General features: G+C 42.6%; 1 protein-coding gene across 3 annotated transcripts in view; it reads left to right on the top strand.

The window, feature by feature from the left end:
* Nucleotides 1-590: 590 nt before the first annotated feature.
* SLC26A5 (solute carrier family 26 member 5) overlaps nucleotides 591-11,972 on the top strand; it is an 85,660-nt gene continuing 74,278 nt past the window's right edge. For all 3 annotated transcript variants that reach the window (XR_002726471.3, XM_023192555.3, XM_023192554.3), the window contains exons 1-2: nucleotides 591-700; nucleotides 3,657-3,785. The gene's annotated coding sequence lies outside the window, so the exon portion shown is untranslated. The remainder of the gene's footprint in view (nucleotides 701-3,656; nucleotides 3,786-11,972) is intronic.

The following is an 11,972-nucleotide window of genomic DNA, read 5'->3' as shown; positions in this document are numbered from 1 at the left end:
AAAAAAAAAAAAAAAAAAAAAAAAAAAGTCAATATTTGCAAACAAAGTGTTAACCAAAGGCAGTTCATCAAAACTTTTTGAAAAAAACAATAACAAAAAATCTCACACTTACATTGTCCTAAGGATTTCCTAAGTTTTCGAATGTTCCTGTACGAATCCGAGTCTCTATAATGACTGTAATTGAAAAGATAAGTCAGGGTTTTCTTTTGGTTCTTTTTTTTTTTTTCCATTTAAAAATCATAAAACGCAATGTTTTCCACTTGAACGCTATACCTCGAGTATTGTGCTTGCTTCAGCCTGGAGCCTCTACTGACGTTCCACCTCAAGGCGACAGGAATGCCACCTGGAGAAACTCCTGGGCGGTAGGGGAAGAAAGCCAGTCTCATCAGGGTACTTTTGCGGGGCTTGACGACCAAGGTGTTAAATTCCAAGCACCCTTTGGAAAGTTCTAGGTGCTTGGGAAGAGGCCCCTAGGGGGCAGGGATGCCCGCGCCCCGGCGTCCCACAGCGGAGTGTGTCTGCGGGGCCTGGCCTTGGCGGGGCGGGGCGGGGCGGGTTTGTGTTACCCGGAGGCGCGGGGCGCTGCAACCACTGCCCGTGGCGCCTCCTCCCAGAGCCGCACCTGGAGGCAACGCGCTAGTCGAAGAGGCAGCGGCTGGGGAGCGCGGCGGGGCGGCTCCGCCCAGGGCAGCCCGGGCTGGTGAGTGCGCGCGGGGCCGGGGGTCGCGGTCCCTCGGGAGGTGGCTGAGCTGAGGCCCGCGGGCCCACCCGAGCAGGGGCCCTCGCTGTCACCGCCTCTGCCCCTCTCTCCCGGGCTCCATGCCGCGCCCTTTCCCTAAACGAACAGACGACAGGGCTGACCTGCCCGCACTCTGCTGGTCTCTACGCCGGGAAGGAGAAAGTCTCACGAAGCGCTGTCCTTTGCAATCCCCGTCCCCTCGCCCTCTGCAGCTGCACACAGCATTTTTACTTCACGTTTGCCTCCTCGAATCCCTTCCGCGCTAATCCAGCCGTTTGCCGTTTCCAGTTTGGTTGTCATCTTTTTCCCGCGCGCCCTGGCTGTGCTCCGAAACACCCTCCTCTTGCCTACGGTGGCCGGCACCAGACTCCTTGGGTCTGGCCTGATTTGCGTCCAAACCGAATTACACAAAACCAGGCCCGCAGTTCTGCCTCTGGCTCTCTCTCCGGAGACCGGCCGTGCCTCCGCCTGTGCCGGGCCGGGCTTGCCCAGCTTTGGCCGCCCGGAGCTCCCAGGGAGCGAGGCTGTGGTCCTGAGACTGGGCCCTCCGCTCAGTGCCGGGCAAGGCTCGAACCCCGGGTCTCATACTTCTCCGCTCACGAAGGGACTGCTCTGAGCCTAACAGCCCTAAAATTTGGTATTGGCCCCCTGCCGGGAGATCCTTCTCCCTACTAATCAGGCATCGCGGCAGCTGCTCTGCCATCATAGAGGCTCTGACATGCTGGACTCTCGAAGCTCGCGGCAGTGTTCATTTTTAAGAGAGATTTAGTTGATCGGGAACCAATTGACTTGGTTAACTGCCTCATCTAGAGCGCACCTGGGCCAGGCCCAGCCGGGAAGGCGTGCTGGACCTTCTCAATGAGCCCCGAGACCTACAGAAGAAACAGCTGCAAGGATCCGATCTGCTAGCTGTGAAGAAAGCCTCCGATACGCTGTAGGGTGGGCAAAATTATTTTCCTTAGCTTCGATGAGTACTGTGGATTCTAGAATTTAAACAACATTCATGGAGACTCTTAAAACAACAAAAAAATGGCAACCTTTTGCGGGGACTGACTGAGATTTAGCTTTTTCCTATCTGAAAAGTAACAATGTTCACTAGATACAAATGTATTGTCTAAAGTGTAGGAATCTACAGCATAGAAATGCAGGGGAATTCGGAGTATGCAATAGGAAGTATCAACCTTTTTGAAAATGAAATTTAAAATGTGTTTTTGTCAGGCATTCCTTTTAATTACTGTAGTATTGCTTTGTATCAGAAGACTTTCAGGCAGAGGACAGGAGGGAGGAGAAATTCAAACTAATTTGCATTAGAAAGAAAGGGCGAGGAATTCCTAGGTAAGGTTGCTATAGCTCATATCTTAAGTGCACTGTTGGAAAGCTTTCTAGTCTATTAGGTAACACCTGAAGCCCCAATTCTCTTACGTAGCATTTCTTTTTTTCTCTCTCTTTAACTACTCTGAAACTATACAGAGTTACACGTTCCTCATTAATTTATGAGCGAAACCAAAAGAATTGACTCAATCCAACAAGTATTTGAGCGCCTTTCGAGTAGAGGCACTTTGCTAAGAACAGAAGAATGGAAGACTAAGGAAGTTTCTAACAATCAGTGGATTGTCTTGTGAGGTGTAGATGCAGGTGTGGACTGCCTATTTAATTGACAATCAAAATCAGTTGAGTTTTCATCACATTTTAAATATCATGTGTTGCCCCCTGGTATCTTAATTTTTCTACCGTTGCAGGTAGTCTGCATTTTAGTAACCCAAGTGAAACAGTTTTCGAGGGAAATCATGATAAATAAGAAGTACATCCATATTCCCAGGTGTTCTCATTATCATTAGATTAATAAAGTTAAAATCAAGAAAAATGAGATGATGATTTTCCTTTCTTTTGGTTTCAAACTAGTGAAATCTTGCACAAAAGAAGACACAGCATGAATATATTTAATAATTTTGTGCCTCAAAGTATGTTTTATGTAAGTCCATTCTTTTGGAGGATAGATCCAATTTTATGAACTCTTAATCCTTTTGAAGGCTAGTTCCAGGACCAACTTCATAAAATGTTTTATTGTAGGTACCAACAACTGTCAACATCATTATCTTCTCCCCACCTTTACCCTTGAAAACAATTGTATTCTAGAGGACTATGAAGGAGGGGACAGGTCTGTTTCAAAATCTGGAGAACACTAGGGACTTTATCCCCCCCAAAATAAAAAAGCACACCCATTCAAAATCTTGTACACCTTTCAGAGGATTCCTGGTGCCCAGGTTGTGAGAGCTTGCTTCAGAACAGGTCAGCGAATTAGTCAGAGGGTAGGTAGGCGGAGGGAAAGGGAAGTGAAGCAAGATGTGAGTAAATTCACAAACTGAGTGGATATGACTTAATTTACTTTCAAATGGAATAAGTACATGGCCCCTTGAGTAAGTATTCTGTGAGTGGGAAGGAATAATTGTATTATTTGTAAAAGACTAAAGACAGATTGGCCTAATTTTTTAATTGATCAAGATCAACTCTTATCTTGAACATTATGAGTCTCTCATTTTTCTACTTTTCTTGCTCTTTTCAAGGCAAGTGCTCCAGGAGGATTTGCTCCCAGTACTGATGATGCCCCATTCGGGACACAATCTCTCATATGCAAACTTGTAGTCATGAATTGCTACATATGGGAATGGTTGAGTTCAAAAATTGAAATATATCTTTTTCACACCCTAGCAGTTCACCCTTAGGAAGAAGATATAATTATATATAATTAGCCTATCCCATGTAAGCCCCTCTGATAGCAGTAGCTGTGCCTTGGAAGGGAGTGGGTTGATATTAAGAATGAAAGGACAGCATTAAGAAATATTTTAGACATAGCTTCTTTCAAAAAAAACAAACCAGCAACTGCTGAATTAACTTACTTTTCTTCTTCTATATATAGGGCCAAGGAGCGAGCTCTCCCTTCTCCAGCTCTCAGCCCCAGTGATCAAGGTTTCAGTGAACTTCAGTGGAGCTCCCAGCAGGGGATCTTGTCCCCTGTCCTGACTTTTGTGCTGCCCATTGGATCTGGGTAAGTAGACGGCCTCCTCGAACTAGTAAATTGGAGAGTGGGTCAGAGGTAGTGATGGATTTTATCCAGATCAAAGGATTCCTCAAAATTTCCAGAGGTCTGAATCACACACCACTACTTGGAAGAAAACTATAAGAGAGAATACCAGAACCATCACACCTTACACTTACCTTTTAACTTGGATTAGGATCAGCCTAAGATATCCTTAGCTATCAACCAGCTTTGACTTACTGTATTCTTGAGTGGCAACTAGGTGGTGGGCCAACAACCCTAGAATGTCCTTGAAAGATGCTTATTGGATTTGTAAATTAATGGAGATCATGGTTTTAAGCCAAGCTCTGCCACTAACCAGGCATATGGTCTTGGGCAAGTCACATGTCAGTTAAATTCTTTGGACCTTAATTTTTCTATGTATAAAATGAGGGTGTTATATGGCATCAGTGGTTCTCAGCAACTAATGTATAATTCCATTGCATTTACATTGCCTTGGAGTTTATTTAGAAAAAAAAAAATACCCAACAGAGATTCTGATTAATTAATCAGATTTACTTTGAGGATAAAGTCCTTAGTGTTCCCTAGATTTTGAAAAAGACCTGTCCCCTCCCTCATGGTCCTCCAGAATACAAATGTTTTCAATAGTGAAAGTGTGGGCCAGGCTCAGTGGCTCACACCTGTGCTCCCAGCACTTTGGGAAGCTGAGATGGGAGTACCATTTGAGGCCAGGAGTTCAAGACCAGCTTAGCTGACATAGCAAAACCCTGTCTCTACTTAAAATACAAAAATTAGCCAGGCATGGTGGCGCATGCCTGTAATCCCAGCTACTGGGAGGCTGAGGCAGAAGAATCAAACCCAGGAGGTGGAGGTTGCAGTGAGCCGAGATTGCACCACTACACTCCAGCATGGGCAACAAGAGCGAGACTTTGTCTCAAAGAGAAAAAGAAGAGTGATGAAGGTGAGGAGAAGATAATGGACTTCTCCATTATCAAATAAAGATAGGCCCAGGCATCATTATTTTTTAAAAGTCCCCCCAGCAAATACTAATATCCAGTCAGGATTGAGAAAAGCAGGCCCACAAAGTCCCTGGTAAACATAGCCTGGCCCAGCATTGCACCTCCTCAGTGGTAACCAAACCTAAACATGCCTTTCTCAGAAGCAGTCCAGATCAAGCTGTTTCAGGTCATTGAGGGGAGCTGCTGTGCCTGCTCACCTTTTTGATATTCCCACAATGCTTTGCTGACTTTGCAGCACCCAGTAGTTTTTGACGTTCTGAATTAGGTGTAACTCTGCCTATCTAGGATGATCAGCTGTTCCTAAAGGTCCCCAGAGACGATAACATCTCTGCTCTGGGTATCCATGCCAGTGTTTAATAACCTCTTGAAATTTTCTCCTTGAAGTGATCTGTGACTTGTTGAGGTGGGGAAGAAAGGTGTCAGTAGGGGATAAGCATGATCACCTTGATCGTCACTGAAATGTGAGCTTCAGTGTCCAAACTGAGATAAAAAATGATCCTCACACCTTCTCAAGTAGTTGAAGACTATTGAGTTACCAGGGAGAGGAGAAAAAGAGCACATTGTTTACCTTAATTATTTCTTGGGACCTAATCATGTTGCCATTACACTGTAAATTCTGTAGATTTTCACACTTGGAAAATTCTTCTAGAGTTAGGACTTACTAAATTGTAATCCATGAAACGTATTTGTTTACCCTACTCTTCTTTTAATCTCCTAATACTCTTCATATCCCAAAGACAAAAAACTGTGTGTATATGTGACTGTCAGATCAGTAAGAGAGACATAAATCAGTTGACCAAAAATGGAAAGGCACTAAGGAGGAAAAACTGACAAAGGTAAGAAGCACGTGGGTTACCAGGAGCTACACTTAATTTCTCTCTTTTCTTTCTCGATTAGTCTTATCTCTGCTATAAGCCTATTCTCAACTTGCTAAAATGCAGGCAGATTACCATATCCCACCTGCTTTGTTGGGAGCAAGCCTCCCAAAATCTGGCCATAAACTGGCCCCAAAACTGGCCATAAACAAAATCTCTGCAGCACTGTGACATGTTCATAATGGCCCTAACGCCCAAGCTTGAAGGTTGTGGGAATGAGGGCAAGGAACACCTGGCCCGCCCAGGGTGGAAAACTGCTTAAAGGCATTCTTAAGACACAAAAAATAGCATGAGCAATCTGTGTCTTAAGGGCACGTTCCTGCTGCGGCTAACTAGCTCAATCTATTCCTTTAATTCGACCCAACCCTTCATTTCCCATAAGGGATACTTTTAGTTAATTTAATATCTATAGAAACAATGATAATGACTGGTTTGCTTTTAATAAATACGTGGGTAAATCTCTGTTTGGGACTCTCAGCTCTGAAGGCTGTGAGACCCCTGATTTCCCACTTCACACCTCTATATTTCTGTGTGTGTCTTTAATTCCTCTAGCGCCGCTGGATTAGGGTCTTCCCAACCAAGCTCATCTTGGCATGCTCCGTGTTGACAAATGTGGGCTTGTGGCCCTTGATTCCCACATGTTCCCTGCAGCCTTCCATACACAGTGCATGCAGTGCTGTCTCCAGGGGTGAACTGGCAGCCTGGACACACTTGGTCTAATCCAGCGTTGGCCAATCCCAGGGCCTGACTTAATTCTAAACCATAACTTAGGTTGGAGCATATTTTATTTTTTCCTGGAGTGGAAAGCTATTGGCAGTAAAGTTCTTTACTTCTGTATCTCAGAGGAGTGGCCTTTACCTGATGTCAAAAATCCAATGCAGACCTACAAAATCAGCTCAGCTCCTACCTCTCCAGCCACCTAGAGCTGGTTGTACTCATTGCCAGTAAAAAACAAACAAAACAAAACAAAATTCTAGGATTGGAGTAGTTTTATATGTTCATTGCTGATCGTTGTTCCCAAAGATTTAGTAGTATTGGACACATGTTTTGTTATTTCATAATTTATTCCTGACCTACTTCTTAAAATGAATTAAAGTAGGAAGAAATATACCAGGAAAAGGTAGATTTGTCATAATTTCAACTCTACTGGAAACTTAATTATTACTAAACTCAATGGCCCATTTATGTGTTTATAAATAAAACTTTATCCTCCCATACATCTAGTTTCTTAAGATAATAAGAATAAGGTCATGCTAGTCCTTAGGATTATCATTAGTTTGCTTTTTAAATCTTTACTTCCAAAAAGCAACACAATTTTGCAAAATAATTAGAAATGGTAAAATTTCTTAGCCAGTTCCTGTTTATTGAACACTTTTAACAACATCCTCAAAGGTAACAAGGGTTTTCATTGCTTCCTTTCTTGCATTTTTCTTTCCTTCCTTTCTTCCTAGAGTCACTCATTATCCAACAAATATCTAATGAGTTTCCCCATGCCCCTGACTTCATGTAGGTTACATTCTTATGAAGAAGGGAAGGGAGACAGAAAATAAAGAAGTAAACCATCATGTAGGTTAGATAGTGTTGAGTACTATGGAGAAAAATACAGCTCATAAAAACTGTATTTTTTATGAGTAGAGCATCCTGGCCAGTGCAAAGGCCCTGAGGCGGACATGTGCTTGGCATGTTCATAAAACAGCAAGGAGGCCATGTGCGGTGGCTCATGTCTATAATCCCAGCAATTTTGGGAGGCCAAGGCGGGCGGATTGCTTGAGGCCAGGAGTTCGAGACCAGCCTGACCAACATGGTGAAATCCCATCTCAACTAAAAACACAAAAATTAGCTGGGCGTGGTTGCACACGCCTGTAATCCCAGCTACTCGGGAGGCTGAGGTGCCAGAATCACTTGAGCCCAGGAAGCAGATGTTGCAGTGAGCTGTGATTGCACCACCACACTCCACCCTGGGCAACAGAGCAAGACTCTGTCTCAAAACAAACAAACAAACAACAGTAACAGACAGCAAGGAAGTCCATGTGGCTGGAGCAGAGTGACAAGGTGGGAAGGCAAAGAAAATGACCCCAGCAAGGAAAGGAGCAGTGGACAAGAGTTTGAGAGGGTGCTAAAGATCATACAGGACCCATTTTCAGTGGGATACTTGTCAGGTGATGTGAAGATGGGGTTTCTTACTGTTTAGTTGAAACAGCAGCAGCCTATGTTCTCTTTCTTCCTTGTTATACCTCCTGGATAGTCCCCCTGGCTTTCCCTTCCTCTCCAAATTGGGTTTCAACTATCAGTGGGGAACAAACCTGAAGTCATTTAAGGCATCTCATGAGGAAACTGGATTTTAATAGAGCAATGGCTTTAAATTTGTAAGGAAACATGATTTCGAACTTAGAATCCTATTGTCAGTAACTTATCAAGTGTGAGAGTGAAATGAAGACATTTTCAGACATTCAAAGACTCAGGCCGTTTACTTCTGAGTACCTTTTCTAAAGCAGTTGCCTGAGGATATGCTCCAGCAAAATGAGGGTATAAAGCAAGGAGGAGGAAGATGTGGAATTAGAAAGAGTGGAGCTAATCCACAATTCCAATGAAATAAATTGTAGGTTGACAGATGTTCACCAGGCTTAGAAAAAACTTAATACAAATTAGGGCAGATAGTGAGCTCAAGAAGAATGACTTTAAGAAGAATTAAGTAAATTTCCTTTTATAGATAGAAGTAGCAATGAACAATATTTGCATCGTTATAGAAATAACAGGAATTCGGCCGGGCACAGTGGCTCACGCCTGTAATCCCAGTACTTTGGGAGGCCGAGGTGGGCGGATCACGAGGTCAGGAGATTGAGACCATCCTGGCTAACATGGTGAAACCCCGTCTCTACTAAAAATACAAAAAATTAGCCGGGCGTGGTGGCGGGCGCTTGTAGTCCCAGCCACTCGGCAGGCTAAGGCAGGAGAATGGCATGAACCTGGGAAGTGGAGTTTGCAGTGAGCCAAGATTGTGCCACTGCACTCCAGTCTGGGCGACAGAGCAAAACTCCGTCTCAGGAAAAAAAAAAAAAAAAAAAAGAGATAATAGGAATTCTTCCTGGTCCAAGTGCAGTGGTATTTACAACTAATTGATCACAACCAGTTACTTATTTCTTTGTTCCTTCTACATTCCCACTGCTTTACTTGACTAGCCTAAAAAAATGATGATGAGGATGAGGATGATGATGTTGGGACTTCTAGCAACATAGAGGGGTAAGCTGACTCATTCAGATCTTCCTCCAGGACAAACACACACAAAAAAAAGATAAAACAGAACAAATGTTCAAATAACCTTGAAATAAAGACTGTCAGAAGGATGCAGAGAAAAATGTTTAAAAAAGAACAATAATAATAAGAAATCTCACACACAGCCTGAACCGTAGGAGTTTTTCTGTGGGATATAGACCCTGGAGTGTTGAATGATGAGGTGGTATCATTCAAACTTTGAAAGAAAATTTGGCTTCAGGCCCACAGGAGACCAGGACCATGGAACTGAAACACTGGATAAACCTGGAGCTCTAAAGACCTGTCTAGTCCATTAATAGAATATTAGGCAAAGTCTAACCACTACTTAGGGAAACAAGGAAGTCTTGTAGGCCTTGAGTGAAAGTTAAAAAAAGAAAGTCACCCTTGAACAATCAGAACCCTGGGCCAGTGCCTCATTCAGAAATTGGGTTCAAAATTATACTTCCTCTATGGTTTAGAAGCCTCAAACCATATTAAACAAACACCAACAGTAGTGAAAAGGTCCAGGACCCACTAAAACCGCCAGAACCCTGGCAGAGTAGACATGAAAGCTTCTAAAGACACGTCACAACTTAAGTGTACATGAAACATCCACAGAACCACTCCTCCCCTTCCACAATTAAATATGAGCTCACAATTTTAAAAACCTACAAATCACTGCAAGGGAATGTCAGCAAACAGAACAAGCAGAAGAATCAGATCCCCAAGAATTTAAAACAATGGAAATAGATGAACAAGATCACAAATGTGTTAAAAATTATTAAAAGAAGAGAATTGAAAACAAAAGGAAAAATGGAACACTATGAAATTAGAACAAGCTGATTTCAAAAAGTATAGAAATGAAAAATATAGACATTAAATTTTTTTAAAAACATAATGTCCTACTTAAACAACGTATTAGAGCCAAAAGTAGATTATTAAACTGGAAGCTAAATCTGAGAAGACTATCTGTAATCAACCCAATGAGATAAAAAGCTGGAAAATGTAAGAGGTTAAAGCACACAGTGACATGAGAAGCTCCAACAAATGTCTAATAGAAATTCCAGAAGGAGAGAGAAAAGGGAGAATAAATTGGTATATATTGGTTTTATAGGTAAAGGAATTAAAAATAGTAATATAATTTAGCAAAAATATAAGTGAGTAAGGAGACTTAAATGTTAATATTTCAGCTGGGTGCAGTGGTTCACGCCTGTAATCCTGGCACTTTGGGAGGCCAAAGTGGGTGGATCACTTGAGCTCAGGAGTTTGAGACCAGCCTAGGCAACATGGTGAAACCCAGTCTCTACAAAAAATACAAAAATTAGATGGGTGTGGTGGCATGCACCTGTAGTCTTAGTTACTCAAGAGGTTGAGACACGACAATCTATTGAACCCAGGAAGCGGAAGTTGCAGTGAACCGAGTAATGCCACTGCACTCCAGCCTGGGTGACAGAGCCAGACCCTGTCTCAAAAAAAAAGTTAATTTTTCATGGTAAGCATTCATGAATAATGTCTAAACTTGATAAGTAAAAAGAACAGCCATATAATTTTGTTCCATAGAGCAGTAGTTCTCGATTCCAGAAAAGATTGGGAAATGTATCCTGTGGATGGAGAATGCTACTAGCATTTAATGTCAAGAACAGAGATGCTAAATGCACAGAACAATCCCACACAAATCCCACCTGAAATACCAGTTTCCTTTTCTGAGAATTGCTGATTTAGAGTTAATAATAAACTCACCAGAAGAATTAATATCAAAAATGATTCTAAGAAAATGGTGGCTGGCTACAGTGGCTCACACCTGTAATCCCAGCACTTTGGGAAGCCAAGGTGGGAGGATCACTGAAGCCCTTGAGTTCAAGATCGGCCTGGGCACCATAATGAGACCCTTTGTCTATGAAGAAAAATTTAAAAACTAGCCAGCTGTGGTGGCACATGCTTGTGATCCCAGTTACTCAAGAGGCTGAGGCAAGAGAACAGCTCGAGTGCAGGAGGTTGAGGCTGCAGTGAGACATGATCACACCACAACACTCCAGCCTGGGTGACAGAGTGAGACCTGTCTCAGACAAAAAAAAAGAAAGGGGGGAGAGAGAGAGAGAGAGAGAAAGAAAGAAAGAAAGAGAAAGAAAGAAAGAGGGAGGAAGGGAGGGAGGGAGGGAAGAAAGGAAGGAAGGAAGGAAGGAAAGAGAGAGAGAAAGAAAGAAAGTAGTTGCTTCAGGAAATAGAACTCGAGTTGGGAAGAATGGGATGGAAAACTATTGTTTTTCATTATTAGTTCTTTCATAATACTTGCAGTTTTATCAAGTGTATATTATTTTGGCTAAAGGTTATTCTTTTAGAAAAAGAAATAACTAGTCAGCCAGTAGATTCTCCTTTCATTTTTGCTTAAACTAGAGAACTTTTTTCTATTAAAGTATCTGTCATTCAAACCTAAGCACCACTTTGAATTACTGAGCTTTTTACCTCAAAGAAAATTCTAAGGGCATATCTTGTGAGCATTAAAGATCTTTCAAGCATTTCTAGCTGGAAAATAAATCTTGCTGTTTATTAACTTATGGAGTCACAGCAAATTAGTGCTGGAAGGGATTCAACTTATTTAGTGGTATGGAATAATTTTTCCATGGCAGAGTGATTTTGAGCAGTAGTTTTGTATAGGCCAAAGGAGGACTGGGATACAGTCAAATAGCAAGAGCCCATGGCTGCAAATTGGAACCTGCATCCTGCCTTTCATGGACTTTAAAGATCTAGTCCTACTTGACATCTCCAGTTTTATTTCCTGTAACCACCCAAAGCACGATTTCTACTAGTACCTTTGGTATTCCATGAACATGTCCTATTAGCATTTACCTTTTCACATCTCTGTGCAAAATCACGTCCCTGCCTTTTTGTCTTCTATCCATTATTTGAGAGCCACTTCAAATTTAGTATCCTCTCCAAAGCCATCCTCTGGAACAGCAGGCAGAAGCCAGGACCTGTGGTTACCCTACTTAGATCAAGTAACTCGCCAGATGTCCCACCATAGTGGCAGAACCAGGACTTGAATTGAGGTC

This window comes from Piliocolobus tephrosceles, chromosome 8 (genome assembly GCF_002776525.5).
Source record: "Piliocolobus tephrosceles isolate RC106 chromosome 8, ASM277652v3, whole genome shotgun sequence".
Taxonomy (NCBI): domain Eukaryota; kingdom Metazoa; phylum Chordata; class Mammalia; order Primates; family Cercopithecidae; genus Piliocolobus; species Piliocolobus tephrosceles.
Note: the sequence above shows the minus strand (reverse complement) of the source record. Positions and strands in the feature narration are given on the sequence as shown.